This window comes from Dromiciops gliroides, chromosome 1 (genome assembly GCF_019393635.1).
Source record: "Dromiciops gliroides isolate mDroGli1 chromosome 1, mDroGli1.pri, whole genome shotgun sequence".
Taxonomy (NCBI): Eukaryota; Metazoa; Chordata; class Mammalia; order Microbiotheria; family Microbiotheriidae; genus Dromiciops; species Dromiciops gliroides.
In genome coordinates, this window is record NC_057861.1 from 282049454 (window position 1) to 282069951 (window position 20498).

The 20498-nt window shown below is 38.1% G+C and overlaps 1 protein-coding gene across 1 annotated transcript in view; it reads right to left on the reverse strand.

The window, feature by feature from the left end:
* NCOA2 (nuclear receptor coactivator 2) overlaps positions 1-14597 on the reverse strand; it is a 361979-nt gene extending 347382 nt beyond the window's left edge. The window contains exon 1 of the mRNA XM_043988572.1: positions 14468-14597. The gene's annotated coding sequence lies outside the window, so the exon portion shown is untranslated. The remainder of the gene's footprint in view (positions 1-14467) is intronic.
* Between the last annotated feature and the right edge of the window lie 5901 nt (positions 14598-20498).

Genomic DNA, 20498 nt, shown 5'->3' on the forward strand with positions numbered 1-20498 from the left:
TTGTTTTGTTGATTGTCTAGACCTAAGAAAGTGATAGAGAAAGTGTTAATAAGGCAGATTAAACTTAAAAGTGTGACATCAATTTTTTCCCAGAGAGTAGGTATAACCATTCAACAGCATACCCCTGCTTGCATTGTATATGTTATCCATGTTGTCAAACAAATTATGGCCAGTTTTACTTTTAATTTCTGCTGAATAAAAACATATCAAAATGTATTCATTTATACAGCAAACATTTCCAAACTTGATTTATTCATTCAACCAATATTTGTGGTATACCTACTCTGTGCTGCATCAGAAGGGATACAAAGTTGAACGTGTCCATTCCTAAAATAGTTTGAAGAACTTCCCAAAGTAGAACTATTTACACTTTGACTGATCTGTGATTTCATCATGATGAGTATTTCTTTCAATGGTCATTTCTTATCTATCATCTTCTATAATTCCTCCACAGAGAATCAACCTAGTGTCATCTGCTTTTTTTAAAAAAAAAACATTTCATGGATACCATTGCAACACTTGAGACTCTCCATCTGTTATCCCTTACAGTTGTTATATGACTAGACCATCTCCTTTTCTGGTTATATATATTCCAAGTTATGTCTTTTATATCATAGAGATTTTGAGAAGCCCTGGGACCTGTGGCTGATACTCCAGAGCATCCTCTGGTATTGGGTAGTGCACATTACATACAGTAATGCACAATACCGTAGACAAATAAGTAAACTGTAGGAGAGGGACTCATAGAGGATCAATCAGGCTGGTCACAGAGCCTGCTTTTATATTGAAAATCAATAAAATCAATATTCTGCAGTCTTGCTACAACTCACCATTCTTTGGAATTGGGAGGAAATCACTGAGAGTAGCCCAGAAATTGTATTTGCAAATTATTTCAGTATCCTGGGACATAGTTTGTCTGGTTCTGGTGATTTAAACTCATTGAGTACATTTAGTTGTTCTCTTATTTTGTCTTCATTTATATTGTTTTTAATTTATAACCTAAGCACCTTAGAGACCTGCCATCCACCTTGCTGGGGAACCTTTTTACATCTAAAGTTTCTTTAATATATTTTCTCTCTTCCCCAATTAGAATGTGAGCTCCTTGAAAGCAGATACTATCTCGCTTTTTTCTCTTTATGTCCCCAGCACTTAGCAAAGTGTTTGGCACATTGTAAACACTTAATAAGTGCTTTTTCATTTATTCCATTAACTTTTCATCATCCTTGTTCTATGAATCTGTGTATCATTTTCCTTGATAGCAATACCAGAAGGAAAATAGGTTCTATTTTATTTCTATTGTCCATGACCATCCTTTCCACTTCAAGTTGTGCTCCTATCCCTTCTTTAGCCATCTTATTGCCTTCAACATACTAAAATAGGTTGAATGATAGAACCAGGATACAGAAAAAAAAAAGTTCTTTATGTTTTCCTAAGCATTCATGGCAAACTTCATTTCATTTAGTCATTCCTTGTTCCTGACACTTTTTTTTTTGTGAGGCAATTGGGGTTAAGTGACTTGCCCAGGGTCACACAGCTAGTGTCAAGTGTCTGAGGCTGGATTTGAACTCAGGTCCTCCTGAATCCAGGGCCAGTACTCTATCCACTGTGCCATTCAGCTGCCCCTCTTTTTCTTTTTATAGTACTGTTATCTTTGATATTTATTTTCAGTTATCTCTATTTCTATTTCCTGGGGGCAGTTAGGTGGTGCACTGGATAAAGCACCAACCCTGGATTCAGGAGGACCTGAGTTCAAATTCAGCCTCAGACAGTTGACACTTACTAGCTGTGTGACCCTGGGCAAGTCAATTAACCCTCATTGCCCTGCCCCTCCCAAGTCTATTTTCTGTACATGTATTTTAAATTTTTATTTTTTTAATTTAAAATTTAAAATTTTTTTTAATAAATATAGCTGTCTAGCTGACCAATAAGTTCCCTGTGCAGAAACATTGGTCTCTATAGGCAGTTGCTACTTTTCTTCATAATTAAAATAATCTGTGTTATGAGAATTTTTTTCTTCATATCATTCATGAACATGTGTTTTCTGTAGAATATTTTTTGGTAGAATTCTACTTTGGCTCTGAAATCCACTCTTTCAAAATCTAAGATGTGTGTTCAATATTATACATATTTATTAATATAGCTCAGGACCCCCTTAACCATGGACCCCTGAAAGCTATCTTAGCTTCAAGGCAAGTTTTGGATCAGCTTCTATTCAAAACCATAGGTACAAAAAGAACTGGAAACCAAGGGAACACATGTCTATTAGAGAATGTCTAAACAAATTATGGTATGTATGTATATACTATGATTATAATATAGTATCATTGTACCACAAGAACTGATGAAATGGACTGCATCAGAGAAACCTGGGAAGACTTGTACAAATTGATGCCAAATGAAATGAATGGAAACCAAAGAACAATTCATACAATAACAACATGATTATTATTATTTTTATTGTGAGGCAATTGGGGCTCAGTGACTTGCCCAGGGTCACACAGCTAGTAAGTGTTAAGTGTCTGAGGCCGGATTTGAACTCAGGTACTCCTGACTCCAGGGCTGGTGCTCTATCCACTGCGCCATCTAGCTGCCCCCAATAACAACATTATTAAAGAAAAAAAAAGCCCAACTCTGAAGGACTTGGGAATTCTGATCAATTCCATGATCAAACACTATTCTGGAAGGACTGATGCTACTCATCTCTTGACAGAGAGATGATAGACTCAAAATGCAAATAAGAAATACATTTTTGGACCCACTACATGTGGAAATTTGTTTTGTTTGACAATGGGTATTTGTTGCAAGGGCTTCCCCCCACCCTTTTTTCTTTTTCTTTTTTCCCAGTGGAGATAGTGTTTGGAGGGCAGAGGGAGACAGGGATAGAAAAGAAAAAATAGAGCAAAAGGAACAAAAAAGAAAAAGAAAGAAAAGAGGTTCATCAGGGCATCTTTTTTTTTTCAAAATAAGGAGAAAAGAACAAAAGTCTAGGAAGAAGACCAGACAAGCAGAAGGCTTTGAAATCGATAGGTTTTGATCTTATTACATACTTAAAAAGAAAAGCAGGCTGTACATAATAGAGCGCTATAGTTCATATCCCATTTTCATTTTCTATTCTACTAGACATATGCAAATGCCCGTTCTATTTGGTGTTTGTTAAATTCGGAATAAAAATTAAAATGAATTTACAAAAAGATGCCACAGCTCTGGAGCCTGCTGATTATTTCTCCTTTCCTAGATCAAACCAAAAGAAATATTAATTCACAGCAAAAGGCATTTAATTAAATAGAATCACAAAGCAGTAAGAAAAATCTTTGTCATGTAAATAGAGGCACACCCTCCCACAGATTTCCACAGCACCATTAGGAAAAGTAACATGAAAAGGGAAAACATATAGCTAGGAAACATATGCAGGGAAAATACTTAACCAGGGCATCTCATGCTCCTCGGGGCCACCTCTTAAATGTAATCTTCTGCTTCCAAAGCTGTTGCTGTTGATGTCACCTGCTGGTTTTTCCCTACCAAACTAAGGTCAGGCTCCACTGTGCTGTGAGCTGCTGGTTGTCCATTGCTATTTCCCTACTAAGCTGTTATGTCTTCTGGTTTTCTTCTAAATCACAGCTACCATGTGCCCTCTTCCCCACAGGGAACTGGTCATAGCTTTTTCTTTGAATCTACCTCAGAGTATTAGGGCTATCCTGGCTCTTTTGTGACATTCAGAATGGGGAGGGGGAGATCTTAGGTCAAGGTTATCTTTTTTTTTTTTTTTTTGTGGGGCAATGAGGGTTAAGTGTCTTGCTCAGGGTCACACAGCTAGTAAGTGTCAAGTGGCTGAGGCCAGATTTGAACTCAGGTCCTCCTGAATCCAGGGCCAGTGCCTTATCTACTTCACCACCTAGCTGCCCCCAAGGTTATCTTTTGATACTTGACACTTACTAGCTGTGTGACCCTGGGCAAGTCACTTAACCCTCATTGCCCAGCAAAAAGAAAAAAAAGAAATGAAATGCTTTGCTTGTATCTTAGTGTTCAGAGCTCTGTGTCTCCTCCTCTTCCTCTACTTCCTTCTTCTTCTCTTCTTGTGATATGAGTAGGGTGAGAAAATTCTTCAAATTCCACCGTGCCTCTGACTATTAATTTCTGGGTCATACAAATTACCATGGACCCATCACTAAGCAATACAGAAGTGAGCAGGGTGGAAATGGTCACTTTTGTCCTACATTCCTAACACACCAAAATCATTGCTTTCTCAATGTCACTATCAGGAACTATAAGATAGTAAGTTACTTCTTCTCAAAGTTTCTGTCATTTCCACTTTGGCAACCTGCTCTTGCTTGTGAATGAGAATCGAGAAGAATAGTCTTCATAGTCATTTCCTCTCCATTTTGGAGGATGAAATTATCATCATCAGGGCAAGTAAAGAATTTCTCAACTTCTCTGCTCTGCAGAGAAACTTTACACAGATCTCAGAGGACTTGAAGTCCCCATAACAATTCTGTGCCAATATTCTAATCTGCTTTTGAAACTCCTCATTCATTTCCTTAGTTTAGCCAGGAAGTTTGTAGTATACTCCCACCACAAAATTGCTTCTGTTTCTCCCATTGCTGGCCTTTCCCCGGATGTTCTTACCATACTCCACCCATCTGGTTCATGCATTTCCACAGAGGAGTGAGGACATATATCTTCATAATATAAAATACTACCCTTCCCACCTCTTTTATTTTCACCTTCCTTTTGTTTCTGAAGACACTATCTTTGATTGATAACCATGATGAAAACAGGACTTGCCTAGGACTTTACAATCCTTAGGAAGGGTTTTTAGGTTTCTTCTCCACCTGAACCACTAGAAGTGGATCACTGGTTATTGGTCATTTGACAAACCTTGGGACAATTTCTGTCATGACCCAGAAATGTACCCAAGGAATAAAAGTATTGCTCTTGATGGTTCTTTTCTGGATAACTCTGCTTTACCCCTCAGCAGGGACTTGGCCAACAGGATTTTCCCCTTCTTCTTCTGGCATATTAGAGCCTTTGGAAGCTCATTTTGTGAAGCACAGGAAGTTCCTTTCTATTCAGAGTATATACCTCTACCTTCTATGGAATGACCTATGAAGCCAATAAGAAGTTATTTTTAAAAATGATCCTTTTCTTCTTTATACCATTTTCTTCTATCCTCCAAAACTTCTCACACAAGTCTAGATTTCCTTCTGCCACTTTGGATTATTTTTTTTTTCTTAAGTGAGGCAATTAGGGTTAAGTGACTTACCCAGGGTCACACAGCTAGTAAGTGTTAAGTGTCTGAGGCCGGATTTGAACTCAGGTACTCCTGACTCCAGGGCCGGTGCTCTATCCGCTGCACCACCTAGCTGCCCCCACTTTGGATTATTTTTCCCCTTGAAAATAAATATCTTATGCTTTATTAAAAAAAAGGTTAGAACAATAATTCTGGGTTTGTACTCTACATATTCTATTTTGTGTCTCTTTTCTTTTTAAAATTTCTTTTCTTTCTTTCTTTTTTTCTTTTTTTTCCTGGGGCAATGAGGGTTAAGTGACTTGCCCAGGGTCACACAGCTAGTAAGTGTCAAGTAGCTGAGGTCAAATTTGAACTCAGGTCCTCCTAAATCCAGGGCTGGTGCGTTATCCACTGTGTCACCTAGGTGCCCCCTTGTGTTTATTTTTTTATATTAGATATATGCATCGTGTGGCTGCCTAATATATAAACATAGCTTGCCAGTGGCATCGATAGATATGATCTGGGACCTTACCCACATTTGCAGAGAGTAGGAAAAAAGATTTTTCTAAGACAACCAGCAACCCAACCAGAGGGAAAAGTAGATAGGACCCAGGATGAAGATCTTTCCTACAGCTTTCAAGATCGGTATTAGGATAGGATTCTATTTATCTGCCACTCCTCTAATAATTTTAATCTAGGGACATGAGTCTGAGTTCAGAATCATTGTTGTTGAGTCGTTTCAGTCATGTCCAACTCTTCCATTTGGAATTTTCTTGGCAAAGGAACTGGAGTGTTTTGCCATTTCTTTTTCCAGCTTATTTTAGAGAGGAGCAAATAGGCAAACTGGGTTTAGTGACTTGCCTGTGGTTACACAGCCAATAAGTGATTGAGGTCAAATTTGAACTCAGGTCCTCATCATTCCAGGGCCAGTGCTCTAACCACTGTACCATCTAGATGCCTTTGGGTTCAGAATACAAGCTCTACCTCTGATTCCTCTTAAAGAAGAAAGGTAGGCCTTAGCTTAGCTCACCAGCTTCCCTCATTCCCACCTTCCTATCAAGTGATGCTTTCACAAAAGACTATCACCAATACCTAATAAACCTTTTTTTTTGAATCAAAGAAAACAATAAATAGAAATCAGAGTAGTTATATAGATTAGACCAAAGACCATACAATAGTAAAGGAGTTCTTTATCTTGGATCAAGATAAAACAGCTGAGCTCAACCAAGGAAGGAGGAGATTATCTCATTAAAACTGAGTAGAGTTGATGAGTACTAGCTTTCCCACATGTCTGTGGCTTTCTCTGTTCCCATTAATCATTCAAAAGTTTGCACTGGGGCAGCTAGGTGGTCTGGTGGCTAGAGCACCTGCCCTAGAATCAGAAGGACATCAATTCAAATCTGGCCTTAGACACTTATTAGTTGTGTGATCTTGATCAAGTCACTTAACCCTGACTGCCTCAAAAGAAAAATTAAATAAAAAAAGAAAATCTGAATTTTGTCTCTCTTAAGGTCCTCTTTCAAACTATATATCCAACTAATATGTCCATGTACTGTTCCTAAGGAAAACTCCCCCAGGCTTTTATAGAAACAAGGTTATAATGGAATTTGTATATATTTGGTATATTTTATCTCTTATTATTTCCCCAGACATCAGCATTTTTTTGTATTTTTAGTGTCTTTATATTCCTCTTGATTCTAGGTTCTAACGTGACGAATGCTATAACAGATTATTTTATTTTTAGGCCAAATTTTGAAAACATCTTAATTAAAAGCATGAAATACTTCAGAAAGTGGTAAGCATAAGTTGAATATCTCCTCTAGATTTAACAATGTCTAACAGTAAAGAACTAGCTGGAAAAGTAGAAGCTAAACCTCTGGAGATAGTGACAATGGAGAATTAAAAAAAGCCAGAAGAAGGATAGGCTAATGTTCTTTTTTTGTTTTTAAGATGGGGGCGAGGGGGAGGGTAGGTTTAATACTAATTAATGATTTTTAACCCATGGCAAAAATTCTAAAACAGATCATTAGATAGATGGATGAAGGTATAAAAAGGCATTTATTGGGACAGCTAGGTGGCACAGTGGATAAAACACCAGCCCTGGATTCAGGAGGACATGAGTTCAAATACAGCCTCTGACACTTGACACTTACTAGCCGTGTGACCCTGGGCAAGTCACTTAACCCTCATTGCCCCACAAAAAGAAAGACAGAAAGAAAGGGCATTTATTAAATGCTTACAATTTACCAAGCACTGTGCTAAACACTGAAAATACAAATGTAAACCCAAAGACAGCCCCTGCTCTCAAGAAGCCTACATTCTAAAAGGGATGATAACACATTAGGGAAGTGGTGGTCAGAGAGGTTTATTCTGGTTTAGAAAGTTACAGAGATGGTGAGTGGAGTAACAAAGACAACTGACACATCCTTTATAGTATCAGTGGTAGTATTTATTTGATTATAGTTCCAGAATTGGAAAGCAGAGGTGGGAGGATGCAGAGGGGAAGAAGAACAACAGAAGATACATATGGCATCAAAGCAACTGAAAAGAAAATAAGGGGGGGGCAGGGAATAAGGTGAAGCATCGCTTAAGCTGTCTAAATATAGATGACTATATGAGATGGTTTGCAAATACTTAGAGAACCAACGTTTCCTAAGAACAATCACAATGATTCACTAAGAAGTCATATCAAACTAACATCATTTCTATTTTTATAGTTATAAGACCAATGGAATGGGGGAATGCTGTAAGCATCCTATATCTGGACTTGAAGTTTTTCATGATAGATCCACAACCAGAAAAATAAAAGAATACTGCTATTTACCATTATTTTGGTGAAGGAAATTTTGAATTAGTCATAGTCATAAACATGCAACCCTAAAATGTCCCCAATAAGATTGCATAGTTCCATATGAAGCATTTGTACTTTAGATACATGTTAAACATCACCAAGTCAGGGGCCATGCCTTCTACTTCCTTTGTAATTCCCCACATTGCCTAGTCCAGTGAACATCCCGGACACTCGCCATTAAATGTGTAACTTCCATTGACAAAATGTGAGAAGTGATACCAGGAATCAGAATGAAACTACATGATGCAAACATCGATATGAGAAGTGAAAACTTTAGACTATAATCCAGATGATTCCAAATATCTAAAATGTTTATCAGTGTAGAGTCTGCCAATAAGCATTTATTAATTGCTTGCTATGTGCGCGGCACTGTGCTAAGAGCTGGGATACAAAGAAAGGCAAAAGATAGTCCTTGTGCTTGAGGAGCCAACAATTTAATGAGGCAGACAACATGCAAATAAGCAGTGTGGATTTAAACTGTGTACAACATAAGTTGGAAATAATCAACAGAGGAGGCACTAGAATGAAGAAGGATTGAGAAAGGCTTCCCGTAGAATGTGGAATTTTATCTGTGACTTGAAGAAAGCCAGAGAAGCCAGGAGGCAGAGATGAGGAGTAAAAGTATTCCAGACATGGGGGGCAGCTAGAGAAAATGCCTAGAGCAGAGAGGTGGAGAGTCTTGTTCTTGGAACATCCAGGAAGCCAGTGTTACTGGATGGAAGTGTGCTTAGAGGAATGGACAGTATAAGATTAGAAAGGTTGAGAGAGAAGTCTAAGGGGCAGTAGGTTGTGAAGGGCTTTGAACATGAAACAGAAGTTCAAAGTATTTGATCCTGCAGTAGATAGGGAACCTAATGTAGAAGAAATTTTCACATTCTATTGAGATATTTTGGAATCATGAAACACACCATGATATGGAGACTAATATAAATAATTTAAAATATGTATATATCCCCAAAGCAATTAAGTGATTTTCCAAGGTCACATAGCAAATAAATAACAGGGCTAGGACTTAAACTCAGGTCTTCTGCCTCCAATTTCATTAACAGCATATAACTCAAGCTTTAGTTCTGACAAAGAAATTATTGCCCATTATATTTTTCCTGGCTATTAGTTCTAGTCCTTTCCTTTATTCTCTTTCCTTTAAATGTACTATGAGATTATTCAATTCAGCCTTATACTAAAATAACTCAAAATGTATTATCCTAGCCCACCAAAACTAGACACATATATAGCATTTACTTAATTGAATCTCATTCATTTGTCTTGGTCTATATTTAACTCTCCATTATGCAATTCTATTTATTTGATTTATTTCATTTGGCTTAGGTGTTTTATAAGTTGTCATAGCTGAGAAAATTTTAGGAGATTAACTTGGCATGATTGGGGAGCTATACACAGAGAAGTCAATTTTCATTGAGGTTACATTTTTAAAATAATTACATAGACTTTGGATAGGACTGCTGTACTGTTGAATAAAACAGCTTCTAGGTAGTTAGGTAGATTTTTTTCTCTATCATTGTAATTTATTAATGGTCAAATCATCTAGACTTTGGTCAAATTGTTTATGCTTTAGTCAAATAATTTAAGCTATAAAAATAAAAATTTAAGTCCACTAGGTCACTGTTTCAAAATCTACTAATGATCAGGCAGAAATTTAAATATTTCAGCATATGTGATTTTATTGATGTGGGTATTCCCTACATAGAAGCAGACCATAATATATTGAGACCTTCTGATCCTGTGTGAGTCTTCTCTACACTCTTCCACATATCCTTTCCAGAGGATCCAACACATTAGAGCCCTTTATTTATGACTTTTAATATTTTGTGAATACTAGTGCAGCACTAAAGTTAGACCACTAAGGTTGTATATCAGTTGTTTCTTGACTTCATGCCCTGCCTACCTACTTTTCCAATTATATATTTTCTGGAAATTTTTCCTCCTGCCATTTTTTTGCATGCAAATCATTGTTGATATCATGTATTGGCTTTCTTGTGCACCCCAGACCTCTGGATTTACCCATGATTATGATTCTCCAGAGATTATGGCATTTCATGATTTTCAGCTATTTAGCATCAAAGGGAAATCATCATCATTTCAAAAGATTGGGTTTTGGATTCTGAGAACAATTTTGTCATCATGAAAGAGCTGCAGAATGTTCCCTGTTATCCAGCCTTGTCTCTTCCTGCTATTCTGTGTTGAACCTAGTCTCACACAGAAAGAGTGAATAGAGAGCTGGGTTTGGAGTCAAATGACATGGGGTTTAATACTGCTGGTGCCACCTACTTCCTGTGTGACCTTGTACTATTATTTCATCTCTGTCATCCTCATTTTCCTTATCTGTGAAATGAAACTAGGTGGCTTCTCAAGTGCATTTCAGTGCTAAAGTTGTGATCTTAAAAGTCATAAGGAGATGGCCACCATATTTTTTCAAATTAAAATTTTGGATGTATTGATTAACAAAGAATATTCATTTTGTTTTGTTTGCAGGGCAATGAAGGTTAAGTGACTTGCCCAGTGTCACACAGCTAGTAAGTGTCAAGTTTCTGAGGCTGGATTTGAACTCAGGCCCTCCTGAATCCAGGGCTGGTGCTTTATCCACTGTGCCACCTAGCTGCTCCAAGAATATGCCTTTTGAAGAACCTTGTTTGAATGCTTTCTTTTCATGAAATGTTTAACATCAGCCTGCAATTTTTATCCAGGAAATTTGCCTTCTATTTAAGCATGATTTTCTTTGCCTCAGTTTACTCATCTATAAAATGGATAGAACAAGATTTTGTGAGGATTTGTTCTTAAGTACTCTGAGATTTTCAGATTATATGAATGTAGAGGACTACTATTTTTATAGTAAGTCCAAGTTTGTTTGTTTCACTTTATTCCTTAAGATATTTTTGCTATAGTTTACAATTTATCTCATGTATATATTATGTGTTTGGTTTTTTTTATTTCAGGCATTATGGTGCACTGGGTTTTTCTGCCCTCTAACATACTGTTCTGTTTAAATATACTCTTTTTCTCTTATACTACTTAGTTACCTTCATGTTTAAGTGTTTATCTATTGGTTATTTGCCAAAAAGTGAATGTTGTTGTATACCATTTATGGCTAAGTTCAGTCAATAAGCATTCATTAAATGCCTACTATATACCAGGTACTTGTTAGAACCCTGGATGGATTCTTTGTCCCTGAATATTTTGACTCCCTAAGATACAATTAGATTTTTAAATTTATTTTTTATAGAATTAATGTCTATATCTTTACAACTATATTTACCTATATTCTGTGGTATAGTAGAAAGAACACTGTATGGAAAGTCAAGAAGCCCGAATTTCAGTCCTTAATCAGTTTTGTTCATGTTTTTGAAGAAATCACTTGCTTTATCTGTACCAAGAGCCCCTTTAGATCCAATATTCTGGTAGTCTATGATTTGGTCACAGGGAAGCATAGTCAAAATGCTGCAAGAGTTAACCTTACCAAATATTTTTTCAAAGCGTTTCTTTAATAGTTACTTTCATTATATTCCATTAAAATGTAGATTCTTCTACAGTTCATAACCACAGAATTAAGAGGATAAAAGAAGATAAAATAGACAATTTTGATTGCATAAAATTGAAAAGGTTTTTCACAAACAAAACCAATGTAGCTAAAATTAAAAGAGAAGCAGGTAACTGGAGGAAAATTTTTGCAACAGATTTCTTTGATAAAGGTCTTATTTCCAAAATATGTAAGGAATTGATTAAAATTTATAAGAACAAGAGACATAACTCAAATGATATAGCAAAAAGATATGAGGGGGTCAGCTAGGTGGCGGAGTGGATAAAGCACTGGCCCTGGATTAAGGAGGACCTGGATTCAAATCCAGCCTCAGACACTTGACACTTACTAGCTGTGTGACCATGGCCAAATCACTCAACCCTCATTGCCCCGCCAAAAACAAAACAAAATAAAACCGATATGACATTCTCAAGGGAATAAGTCAAGCTATCCATAATCATTTGGAAAAAATGCTCTGCATCACTAATAATTAGAGAAATGCAAATTAAAGGAACTCTGAAGTTCTATTTAATACCCATCAGATTGGCAAAGTTGGCAAAAAAGGACAGTTACAAATGTTGGAAAGCAATGGGAAAATAGAAACATTAATTCACTGTTAGTGGTCAAACAATTCTTAAATGCAATTTGGAATTATGCCTCAGAAGGCACTAAAGTGTGTATACCCTTTTATCTAGTAATACTATTACTAGACCCATACCCAAAAAGATCAAAGGACTCAAGTACAAAAAAAATATTTATAGCAGCTTTTTTATGGTGACAAAGAATTAGAAACTAAGACAGGTACCTATCAATTGGAGAATGACTGGACAAGTTATGATATATGAATGAAAAGAAATACTGTTGTACTATTTTTTTTCAGGGCAATGAGGGTTAAGTGACTTGCCCATGGTCACACAGCTAGTAAGTGTCAAGTGTCTGAGGCTGGATTTGAACTCAGGTACTCCTGAATTCAGGGCTGGTACCACTGTGCCATCTAGCTGCCCCCTGTTGTACTATTTTTTAAAATGGTGAAATGAATGGTTTTAGAGAAGCCTAAAAAGACATGTGAAATGGTGCAAAGTGAAAGAAGCAGAACCTGGAAGATAATTCTTACAATAGTGATAACATTGTAAAGACAAGTAATGCCAAAATATTAAAAACTCTGATTGATGCAATGATCAGCCATGATTTCAGAGTACAAAGGTGACACACGTTACCCTCCTTCTGAAAGAAAATGCAAAATAAAATAGATTTTTGGACAAGGCCAGTGTGGGAATTTGTTTTGTTTGACTATGCATATTTGTTAGAAGGTTTTTTTTCTTTTTTAATGGAGGGGAAATGGCAAGGAAAGAAAAGAAAACTTGTTAAGTGAAAAAAATTAAATTAAATTAGAAACAATTGAAATAAAATGAAATATCGCTGCTCTAAAGGCCTTTTGCTATTTGACTGAAATTTCCAATTCTTCTCTGCCTTTTATCTATCTTTTTTATCCTTTGGCACTCTCTTATCTGCTTTTCTGTCTTCCCAACCTTCAGAAAGAATTTTAGCAGAATAGAAGTATGATAACCCATTTAATGATATATGTAATAATAATGACAGTAGCTTAGTCTTTTTTTTTTTTAAGTGAGGCAATTGGGGTTAAGTGACTTGCCCAGGGTCACACAGCTAGTAAGTGTTAAGTGTCTGAGGCCGGATTTGAACTCAGGTACTCCTGACTCCAGGGCCAGTGCTCTATCCACTGCGCCACCTAGCTGCCCCAGTAGCTTAGTCTTTAAGAATTGAAAAGTACTTTTTATACATTCCAATTTGATTCTCAATCACTCTGGGGCAGATGGTATTGTCCCCATTTTAAATAGGTGATACCAAATTCAGTGAGGTATGTGACTTGCATAGGGACCTACAGCTATGATATCAGAGGCAGATTTTGAATCAAAATTTCCTCACTCAAAGTCCAGAACACTATCCACTTTGCCACACCACAAATACCTTGGGAAATTTTTTGTTTTGGGTTTTTATTTGTAAGTTAGTCATGGTTGTATTTGCAGTTATGGATAACTATCTACTTGGAATATCCTACTTATTCAACCTCCAAGTAAAGTCACATCCTTGGCTGTACTCAGCCTTATACCACAGAAGTGCACATTTAAATTGTATCAAGCCAACGGGTGAAAAAAAATCACCCAGAATGACATTTCAACTTACGGAATTCTAGAAAAATATGGTCCTTTGAAAAGAGAATTATTTAGTTTTATGGAAATTATATATTACTGAGGGTTCAGAGCCCCAAACTCTGGAGTTACAAGGATCAGGTTTGATCTTGGGGGGACTGCCCCTAAATCATGTATCTTTGCCTCATTTTGTCCCCACCCAGAGTTTCCTCTGGGAGCCTCAGAATATAATTCTTACTTAGGTCTCCACAGATTTAAGTAAAAGAATCTCCGCTCCCATGTTAATGTTCAAAGTAATAATACTGGTTAAAGAACAGCTTTTTTCATCCCACAGAGAAAACGCAAGAAACACAAAGAACTCACCAGAGCCCCTGACAATCAGAGTCCTCTTCCCTGAGAAGACTCGCACTTTCCACCCCAGAGACCTAGACTGGCCTCATTTTATAGTACTTCCCAAAGGGTCAGAATGCATTCAGAAGGGAAATATGTTTGGGGTTGCTAAAGGGGCCATCCCTAATATTTCCATATGTCCCAATTCCCTCCCTGATTCCCTCCCCCCCCCAATTATACAGGCTTCTCACTTTGTAATACTTCTTAAGGGTCTGACTCTTTTCAGAAAGGACTAACTTGGGGTTTCTAGAAATACAGCCCCTTCCCATCTGAATTACATTATCAGAGTAACTCACAGTCATAGCAGAGAATGAAGGCAAGGTTGTGCTCCTAGACATCATGACCTCATCTCCTTGTTTCTCCAGTACTTGGGCCACAAGCTCCCTTCTAGGTTCAGTACTCCTCCAGAAAAGTGGTGTTCAGGAACTCACTATCTTTCTAGAATGAAATTCAATTCAAAAAGCAGATGTTAAATGCTAACTTTGGTCCAGGTGCTGTGCTGGGCTCTAGGGATGCAAATACAGTGACACCCATCAGTCGGCCAGAACTGAGTTAGATCCCTTCTCTTTGCCTCTATCTCTGGAGGTGATGGGTGGCATTCCCTTTGGAGGTTCTGTGGAAGGATCGGCTTCACCTCTCAGGTACCCAGATCTCCTCTCAAGTCTCTGGTTTCCACTCTGTTGCATAGCTCTCTCAGATTGATGGCAGTTCTGCCTACCCCGTTTTATAGACCCTGTACAAAAAGGTACCTACCTCTGACACCCAGGAGCCTGAGCCTGTCAAATCATCTGGGTGCTGAGACTCGTTCCCAGTAAGAGGCACACAAAGAGTCTTTAGCTCATAATCAAAGTCCCAAAAGCCCCTTTAAAGCCAAGAAGTTGATCAGTTTCTCCTGATCAACCCTCCACTCATACTACAGGATCAGGAGAAAACTGACCTCTTATGAAAATGTTTCTCAAGGCCCTGATAGGCCAAGATCAACTCTGTTGCTAATTTTGATTCTTTTTTTTTTATAGTGTTTCAAAAAACAGAAACATTTCTCCTGTGACTAAACTGATGTACTAGTTGTTCTTGGAGCAGGCTATGTGCATTCCTGCCTTGATACTTTTTGCATACACTATCCTGGCTGTCATCTTGTCTAAGCCTCCCCATCCTTGTCTACTTGTCTACTCCTACCCTGCACATATACCACCTGTCTCACCCCACACTGATCATAACCTCCTCTAAAAGCTTTTACTGCCTGTCCTGTGCCTTTGACACTTATGTTGTTTTTATAACTTTATGATGTCCCTCTTACTTGATAAACAATATAAATCATTGGGATAGTATGGCTTTGATCGTGCAGCATCAGAGCATATGCATATAATCAGTGCATCTCAGGCTATATTTTAGCCAGAATGATTTTTACATAGTAAAAGTGGTGGGCAGATTTAGGAGTTATATACAAATAATGCTGTAGATTCCTTAAGGACAGGGGTGTGCCTCTTATTCCTCATGGTGTCCCCAGTATCTAGCAATAACTGCTCAATAAATATTTATTGATGAGGATGATGATAGAACAAGGATAGGGAACCCTGGAGTCTCTCCCTTAAAACAACTCTGAAGACCCTAGCTTTCCACTCATCCTCAGTTTACTAGTCTATAAAATGGGGAGAATAAAACTATAGGACCTACTTCACAGGGTCAGTGCAAGCATCAAATTTGCAATCATATATTTAAAGTGCTTTGTGAATCTTAAGACTACAGAAGTAATCAACAGCATCATATACTGTATCATATTCAGTCGGTTATCTTTGCATAAATCTGCTACTTATCTCCCTAATTAAATTATAAATTATTTTAAGGCAGAGAGTACTTTAGGATTATAGGATTATAGATTTAGAGCTAAGAAGGGACTCTTAGAGACCATGGAAACTGAAGTCTGGAAGTGAAGTTGTCCAAGGTCATCCAGGAAGTGACAGTTCTTAGATTCTAATCCAGGTACTCTGACTTCTGGGGCAACTAAGTGGTGCAGTGGATAGAGCCCAGGGACTGGAGTCAGGAAAACTCATCTTCCTGAGTTCAAATCTAACCTCAAACACTAGCTGTGTGACCATAGGCAAGTCACTTAACCCTGTTACCCTCAGTTGTTCAGCTGGAGAAGGAAATGGCAAACCACTTCAGTATCTTTGACAAGAAAACCCCAAATAGGGCCATGAAGAATCAGATGCAACTGGAAAAAGGACTGAACAATAACTCTTCTTCCTATTGAACCATAGCTGCACTGCCTCTAAAACCCAGGATCAGTTTTAGTGCTGGGGAAAATGACTCTTTGTACTCCTTTGTCCCTCTAACATTTTTTTTTTTGTCTTTTTGCAGGGCAATGGGGGTTAAGTGACTTGCCCAGGATCACACAGCTAGTAAGTGTCAAGTGTCTGAGGCCGGATTTGAACTCAGGTACTCCTGAATCCAGGGCCGGTGCTTTATCTACTGCGCCACCTAGCCGCCCCCTCCCTCTAACATTTTAATCTGAAAGAACCAGTATTTGCTGGGCCTCTGTCAGAAATCTATGATGATTCATGGAAAACAGGAGGGGTACTGCAAGGTAGGAAAGAGACAAATGTCCCAAGTTTCATTAAAGAAGGGGCAAAAAGGGGAGGGAAGCAAATGAGCATTTATTAAATGCCCACTATGGGGCAGCTAGGTGGTGCAGTGGATAAACCACCGGCCCTGGATTCAGGAGGACCTGAGTTCATATTCAGTCTCAGACACTTGACATTTTCTAGCTGTGTGACCCTGGGAAAGTCACTTAACCCTCATTGCCCACAAAAGTGCCCACTATATATGCTTGGCACTCTGCTAAACATTTTACAAATATTACTTCATTTGTTGTTGTTGTTGTTGTTTGTCCTTCATTCTCGGAGAGGACCATGACATTGAGTGATGTCATGACTTGCAGTGAATTGGATTTAAGTGAGGGAGGGCTGTGCAAGTTCACCAACCTCACCTTCTACTCCAGAGTCATCTGGATCCAGTGGCAAGATATATATTAGGATGACTGGAGATGGCCCTGGATGTTTAAGGCAATTGGGCTTAAGTGACTTGCCTAGGGTCACACAGCTAGTAAGTTTCTGAAGTGAGATTTGAACTCAGGTCTTCCCAACTTCAGGGCCAGTGCTCTATCCAATGCACCACTTAGCTGCCCCAATGGACTTGTCAAAATGTAGGCTAATGAACTTGACTTTGGTTCCCCCCAAAACATCGTAGGCACAGTTTGTGAGCATTTGGAAAAGAAAATTGTGATCACTAAGGACAAATAGAGTTTCATCAAGAGGAGGTCATCCAAGAGTGACCTCATGTCTTTTTTTGGTCAGGGTTATCAAACTGGTAAATTAGGGAGATGCCATAAACACATTCAGTGGGGTAGGTCTCATCTCTCTAAGGGAGTGTTAAGCCTGTGACAAGATTAACTTCTGGTCCACATCTACTCCTTGTTAACAAGGTTAGCATAATTGAAGTCTTTCTTCTGGGTTTAGGACACTTTTTTGACAAGGTGTGAACTTGCTTTGCCCTGGGTCTAAATTAATTAGCTCCACCTTAATGATGAAGTTCATGAGTATTTACCACCCAGTTAACACCTCATTGTTGAGCCACATCCTCACTTGGGTTTTAAAAGGGGCATGGAAAGAACTTGAGGTAGTAATACACAAACACATAAATCTCCAGGACCTTGTGTGGCCCTGTGGTCCTCCCTGCAGGGAACTATGTGAATCAGAAAACTGTCTACATCAGGTAACCATATGGCCCTAAGAGAAAAGATGTCCATAGATGGCTGTGGATGATGGCAGGAGAAGAGAAGAAAAGGTGTCACTTTTCTAGTGAATTCCAGTTCTTTTAAAGAAATTGTTGTCCAGTCATGTCTGACTCTTCATGACCTCATTTGGGATTTCCTTGGCAAAGATTCTGGAGAGGTTTGCCATTTCCTTCTCCAACCCATTACAGATGAGGAAACTGAGGCAAACAGAGTTAAGTGACTTGCCCAGGTCACACAGATAGTAAGTACCTGAGGTCAGATTTGAATTCAGGTCTTCTTGACTCCAAGCTTGGTACTCTATACACTGTACTACCTGGATGTCCCCTTTCAATAATGGCAGACTTTGATCTTAAGGAAATGTGATAAATCTGGAGTATTATAGGTCCCTGGAGAGATGGGCCTCCTTGAAGGAAGAGAGGGTTGCTGTTTGATTTCTTAGCAATTCCAAGGTTTGTTTTTTTCTATTATAAGGAGCTCCAACCCTTTCATTTATTCAATAAACATTTATTAAATGCCTGCTATGTACAAGACACTGTACCAAGCACCAAGCATACAAAAATAGGCAAAAGAAAGTCCTTGCCTTCTAGGAGTTTACAATCTAGTAGACTACTATAAACGTGGAGGGTTGTGTATGTTCCTCAGGAATCTGAGAATGACAGTTGTTCTGTCTATTGGAGGGCTTTTTGTTTTTCATTTTGGTCAGGTTAAATAAAGCCCACCCTGCATTTGATGAATGTTAGTCTGAGACCTTACATAGGAGCTGAAGGTACTTTTCTCTTTTCACAAGTTTTAGATATAAACTAAATTCTGATGTTTCCTGGGGAAATTCTGGGTGGGGACATGAGTCAAAGAAAATGACTTGTAGGAGGTCCCCTAAATTATAAATCCAGAAGGTTGGTTTTTTTTCCAGTATCCTATATTTTAGTGAAGTATCTGACAAAGCCTTACTATCCTTGTGAAAAGGCATATGAAAAGGCATTCACTGGATCATAGTACAATTTGGTGAGTTTTGATTGAATTTTTTACTTAACCCAAAGATTAGTCATTAATAAATCAACAAAACTTAAAAAAAGGTCTCTTGTGTCAGGCCTCAGAACTCTGACCTTGACCCTGTGTTGTGCAACATTTGTGTCAGTGAAATGTATGAAGGCATAAATGGCATGCTTATCAAATTTGCTGATAATAGGAAGCTGGATAGGGATAACTAACCGGGTAAATGACAGAGCCAGGATCCAAAAATATTTGGATAGACTAGAATGATAAGTTAAACCTAATAAAATAAAATTTAAAAGTGAAAAGTCCTACTTGAGAATTATGAAATAAAACAAAACAAAACAACATACAAATTCAGGATGAGGAAAGTATGGCCTGACAAGAGCTCACGAGAAAAAGATCTGAGATTTTTTTTTTTAATTGAAAACTTTATATTAGTCAACAGCCTGACATGGGAGCCAAAAAGAAAGGAAGGAAGGAAGGAAGGAAGAAAGAAAGGAAGGAAGAAAGGAAGAAAGAAAGGAAAAAAGAAAGAAAGGAAGGAAGGAAGGAAGGAAGGAAGGAAGGAAGGAAGGAAGGAAGGAAGGAAGGAAGGAAGGAAGACACAACAAAACAAAACAAAAAAGAAGTGACTTTTAGGTTGCATTAGGAAAGTGATAACACTTGAAGTTATTGATAAACTGAAGAGGAGGGTGACCAAAAAGGTAAAGGAACTGGCAAACGTGTGTCAGAGATTATGCAAGGTGGTAGAGTTAGATGAAAACAAAAAATTAGATAATGCCTGTCTTCAAGGAGTTTACATTCTACCAGGGGTAGACAATAAGTACATAGATAACTAATGCAAAACCATACAAAGTAATTGGAGCACTAATAACTGTGGAAATCAAGAAGGGCTTCTTGTCAATTACATAGAATTATAGGTTGAAGGAATCGTGGATTTTTTTTTTTTTATGGAGAGAAGACCTCAAGTCTGGGATGGGATAACACCTGTTAACAAGTATTTGAAGAGCTATCGCATGGAAGAAGGGCTAAATTTGCTCTGCCTGTAAGCAGATTTTTACTCTGTGTAAGGAAGTGCCTGCCAGTCCTACAATGGAATAGATTGCTTCATTGGGTAGTGTGTTACTCTTTATTTGAGGTCTTCAAGGACCATCAGGATTCAAACTTGTCGGGCATATGGTTGAAAAGATTTCTATTGGAGAAAGGCATCAGGCTGAATGACTTCTGAGATCCTTTCTAACTCTAAGGTGCTATGATTTTTCAGAAGTAATTGTTTCATTGGTGAATTCTGGTTGGACACTCAGGTTATCCTAGGGCTCATAGAATTGAAAGATGGAAACTGCCTTGGAGATCATCCAGTCCAACCCCAAACCCCTAGCCCCATTTTACAGATAAGGAAACTGAGGCCCTGAGAGGATCTGAGTGACTTGTCCCATAGGTAGTTAATAACAGAGCCAGGATTTGAACCTAGGTCTTCTGACCCCCAAATCCTGTGTTCTTTCCACTTTACCACAATTCCTTTGAGTTTAGTGGAATGGAAT